This window comes from Physcomitrium patens, chromosome 3 (genome assembly GCF_059467195.1).
Source record: "Physcomitrium patens ecotype Gransden chromosome 3, ASM5946719v1, whole genome shotgun sequence".
In the NCBI taxonomy this organism is placed as follows: domain Eukaryota; kingdom Viridiplantae; phylum Streptophyta; class Bryopsida; order Funariales; family Funariaceae; genus Physcomitrium; species Physcomitrium patens.
In genome coordinates this window covers 17,629,936-17,635,968 of record NC_143412.1, presented here as the reverse complement: position 1 = coordinate 17,635,968, position 6,033 = coordinate 17,629,936, and positions in this window count along the sequence as shown.

The window sequence follows — 6,033 nt, the reverse complement described above, 5'->3', positions numbered from 1 at the left end:
GTTTTTTCTATTTTTATAAAGAATTTTAATTTAGAATTTATGAATCTTTAGGTGTCTTTGAATTCAAAAGCAAACAATCACAAAAAAAAAAATGTATTTTAAGGAAACTTGAACTTTGGTTAGTATTATAAATACTACTATTAAAAATGTTGATATATTCATCATTAATGATGAAATTCACATTTAATTTAATTATTTATTAGTATTTATATTAATATTAATCTTTTTGGATTCATGGCCACAATAAAACTACCAAAGACAAAGTAGGTTTAGAAAAAAGTAGGTTTAAGACTTTTATCAATATATAATATTACTATACCATGCTTTTTGTTGATTAAAATTTATTACACATTTTACAATACAGCAAGTATTTGACCTTGCATTTTTTAAAGAATCGTGAGTGTATAAGCTTAACTTACATAATTACTTATAAAGAATTAAGTCCAAATATCTTATTCCTAGTAAAGTTTCTACAAGAGATTAATAATTAGAAGCACCTAATGCTATCCTTACAATAAAGCTATGTAGCAAATGTATTTTATTTATTTTTTAAATATTATATTGATTTTAATCCAAGAAGTTTAGATCAAATCAAGTAAGATTATTGAGTTAGACTTGAACATATTAAAAATCAAAATTTGAAATAGTTTAAATAATTGATATTATGCCATGCTAACATATAATTTTTGTTTTGAATAAGCCCATTGCATGCAATGAAGATTGTATTGTATAATGAAAGTATTTTTCAATAATAACATATTAGTTTCTTTATTTATTTTTAATTAGTTAATATATATATATATATATATATATATATATGTATTGATTAAAATATATTAATTTTGTATTTTAATCAATATATAAAGCTTTACATTGAATCATGAAAAAAGTAGTAAAATAAACATGTGTATTTTATTGATTCATATTGAAAGATGGATATTGTAGTATATAGTTTAGTATATGACAAAATAATATTTTATATTATTCTTATGCTATAATTTTTAAAGGTTTTTGATGCAATTATAAGAAGCAATAAAAAAAAATATGTACTATTACTTTATTATGTCAAATTTTGGATTCAACAATTATAATGCTTCATTTTGATATTTTCATCCTGTTTTTAATATCTACACCTTTAAAAACAAGTGCAATACAACTATCATTTGGTATGAATTTTATTTTTTGCAATGCAAGTTATTGTAGATTAATTTATATATGTATATTGTAGCTACAACTTGTGCAATTTTGAATGGAAAAGCTATAAAAGCTTCTAGAAGAGATCTTTTTTAGGCTATAGGGCTTTGGAAAGCCCCACATTCATGTATTCATGCATTCTTGCATTCTCCAAGTTTCTTGAGTTCTCTTCTTTATGACCAATGAGAAGGCTTCTTTATTTCTTTGTCTTATATCCAAGATCTTTTTTATAAAAGAAATAGATGTAGCTATATATATTTATATATATATAAATTATTTTTAAAAATAAATATAAAAATACATGTATATATTTTAATAATACTTTTATACTTATTTTTATAAATAAATAATACAAACTATGCACAAAATGTTTTTTTTTTCTTGTTCTAAAACAACATACAAAAGAGTGGTTAATTAATGAAAATTTATTATAAGTGAATTATTTAGAACAGTTTTTCAATGGTTTAGTTCTTAATCTTAGAATCATACTTAAGATTTTACATTCTATAGGGGAAATAATCTTAGATATAAATTATTATAAAAAGATTAAAAAAGACTTGATATAAAAGAAGTTAAAAAGAAAAAGAAAGAACAATAAAAAGAAGAAAGAAAATCTTTATATTAAAAGAAGACAAGAAGAGAAGATTTAGTATAAATAAAAAATTAAAAAAAAACTAGTATAAGTAGGATTAGAAAAAGAGAAGTTAGTGGAAAAATGCAAGGTAGATAGTTATCCATGTATTGAAAGGACAAGGTGGTTAAAACCACCTTAAGTAGTTAAGTTAGTTAGAAATAAAGTAGCTTTACTAAGTTCAAATAGTATTAAATAAAACCTACTATAGAACAATTATGAATAGGCACAAATTCATACTGTAAATATCATAAGAAAAATCTTAATAAAAAAATTACTATTGATATTTTGTTATGTCATTTTATTATACACTTTTGATCTATTAATATCATATATGTATTATAAGGAAGGTTTATGAAGATCTTTGGGATTCTCAACATAGAAGAAAGAGCTTAGAAGGTAAGATTGATAATGACAAGTCAAGGTCCATCAAGTAATAGTTATATTATATTTTAAAGTGAATGACATCAATAGACTACTTTAAAATTGACAAAGACATGAAGAAACATAAAGAAGAGATTGAAGAACAAAGATTTCTAAGATAGATTTAGAATTTAATAGCTAAATGTTTGATCCTAATTTCAACATTGACTTCAAATCTAAGAACTTACATCAAGGCTACAACTATTGAAAGACAAGGAATGATCTTTGTCAAGGGTGATGTTAGTACATGGATAGCTTCTATATAGAAACATATAAGGAATATCCTACAATGCTTAAGATGAGAGAATCTAGATATTTATCAATGTTTATGGATATATTGCTATTATGTGTAAATCTTAAGAATCCAACATGAATGTAAAATATCTTTTTAATATAATCACAAAGTATAATAGCAATTATAGAAATACTTTCTTTTAAAAAAATAATAATCTTTTCTTGATTATCTTAATTTGTATAACAAAAAATATATTTGTCTTTATTATAATGCTAATAATTTAGAAAATTCTACTAATATTTTATATATAATTTAAAAAATGTTTTTTTAGTAAAAATAGTCATTTGAAAATTTATATTTTTATAGATAATTTTTTTCTAACAATCTAATTAATAAATAATAAAATATTTTTGGCTTCTACACCAAGTAATTTTGCAATCAATTATTGACAAGACCTATTTTTATAAAATTTAAATCTAAATAAAATTATAACTAGTTAAACTTTAACTAAGGCTTATTCAACATATCCATGATTATTTCTAAAAATTAAATTATTTTTAATATTTTCTAAAGGTTTTTGAAAATATTTTAATATTATTTGTAATAATTTCTAAAATCTTTCTTTTATAATAGAATCCAATATCAATCAAATAATACAAGTTTTAAGAGATGAACTTTTAGTAAAACACACCTCACTTGTAATACAAATGGATAAATATACTTTATAAATTTAAATAGGTTTTCATATTCTTCAAGGTCTAATTTGTTTAAAAATTGAGCCTTGATATCTAAAATATCTATATTGTCATTACTAAGAATATATATTTTTATTTATATTTAATAAATAATATAATATATAAAAATTATCAATTTGAAAAAAAATACATCAATATCAAATATATACTATATTAATTTTTCTATCATAAATATTTTACAATATTATAATAAATTAATTTTTATAAAAAAATAATACATATTTTTTAAATACATACTCAAATTACTATACAACTTAACAAATATTATCTTAATAAATTTCATATATATATATATATATATATATGCACATGGTATCTATTATGGTTTTATATACAAGAAAAAATGATAAAAAAATTAATTTAGATTACTAAAAAGTATTTTTACTTCTATTGAAAATCAAAAGATAAGTTAAATCAAATATTAAAAATAGATAAATCTTGATATATATATATATATATATATATATATATATATATATATATATAATTATTTTATAATTATTATATAATTATAATATAATTAAATAAAAAACTAATATAATCTATTTTAATATAAAAATAAAAATATCAATTTAGCCAATAATTATTTTTATGTATATATAGAATTTTTTTGGCATTTAATTGTAGTTTAATTGATATTATAAAATAGTGAATTTAATTATTACAAGGAACTATTTTTCTTTCTTAGAAACGTTTGCAAATATCTAGTCATTGTTTGAAAACAACATCAAATGAAAATAACACATTTTACTGCAAAGTAATTATAGAAACTTATTTTTTTTAATTAAATATATATTCTAAATTTTTTTTGTTGGAATTAATTCAAAGTAATTTTTAATTTTATTAGAAATTTATTATATTTCATGTCTTTATATTATCTACTTAATTACTAAATTTTTATTTTTAAAATTAATTTCTTATAATTATTTAAAATTTTTATTTAGTATTATGTTTATTAGAATATTTGCTTTGACCTCCAATAGATTTTAACTCTTGAATAATAATAATAATTTATTGTAATTACTTATCAATATTCTAATATTATAACCTAAGTTGCTTATATCTTTTTTCTTATGGGGCTAAGTCACCAAGTGTTTTTTTAGGCAAAGGTGACAACTATCACAACTTAGTTTTTTTCATGACTGCTTTGTTACCACATACCAATTATAAGACTAAGTTGCAAGACAATCAATAAAACAAGGACACCAAACTATTATGGTGGTACTGCCAATATAGAAATTAGAAAGCCAACAAGAAAAATTAAATAGCAATGAAGTAGATCAAGTAGTATCAAGTAATAAACAAGGTGAATAGTGCAAAGATACATGATAAATATTGCCATTAAAAAACAATAAAAATAAAAATAACACATTGATAGATGATAAGCAATATTTGAAAATGAGCAAAATGAGTGAGAAAGAAAATGGATGATACTTAATTTTAGAGTTGAGTAGCAAATAACAAACATTATTCAAGAACTAATAAAACAAATGACAAGCATAATATGTGAAATTTAGCACTTTTGTATTGTAACAAGACTATTAGGTGAAAGATTACATAAAGATTAATAAACTAGTAGAACTGCATAAAAAATATAGTAAAAAATTATCTATGAAATATTAAGTTAAAAATAAGAAAGTGATATAAATTTTAGTTGTAATGGTGTTTTATTATTAATAAGTCTTTTTAATACTTTTTAGAACAATAAATAAGACAAGATAATGTTAATTATATATAAAATTACTATAGGCATGTTTAGATGAAAGAAAAAATAGTTTTTAAGAAAACATACAAAAGAAAAACTTAAATTGATATCCAAGATGGACCATTTGTGAATTGGAATTAAAATTAGACCTTAAGGCATAAAATTATATGTCCATAGCATAAATTATATTTTTTTTAGAAGAAATTTAGAATATAATTAAAAAAAAACTAAAAAATGATTCTTTGTGCACTAGTTTTGGGAATTTTAGTTGGTAATGACTTTGTAAAATTTACAATAATTTTTTTATTGGATTGTAATAAAATTTGGTGGACTAGTAGCTAGTATAATATATATATATAAAATTGGAAGAAAATTAAAAATAAAAAATAAAGATCTTAGAATTAAGAATTCAACATTTCAATTTGAAAAGGAGACAACTCAATATCTCAATGGGTTATTTATCTTTCATCTTAATTAATAAGTACAATTATTTTTAATTTTATAATTCTTATTATAAATTAGAAGATTAAAAATTTTAAAAAATTAATTCGTTTTTATTTATTTATTTAGGATTTTTTAAATATTAATTAGGATTTAATAAGAATTTTTAAAGTTTTTCTTTTTTTTCTTTTTTTTCTTTTTTTGATAGATTTATTATAGGATTTTATAAATATTATCTAGGATTTTTTAGGATTTACTTAAAGATTTTTTGATATTTGATTAGGACTTGGTAAGATATATGTTCAGTTTTTTTAGGGTTAAAGATTGTATCTTTGATATATAATGGCTTATTTCAAATCTTATTTAGATTTTTGTATAATTGCATGGAATATAATTTAAAATTGATGGAAGTAAAATTAATTGATGTAAGGATTTTAACAAGGTCGAAATTGCTAAAGAGCATGTATCTTAATATTATAAATATATATGTATATATATATATATATATAATTTTATATTTATTACAATAAGAACATCAAAGTAAGTTAAAACCTTTCTACGACCAAATGCCTAATGCATTTCTAAGCTGAATTTATATAATATGACAATATTTGATCTTAAAATGTATCAAATAAGAATCATAATTTAT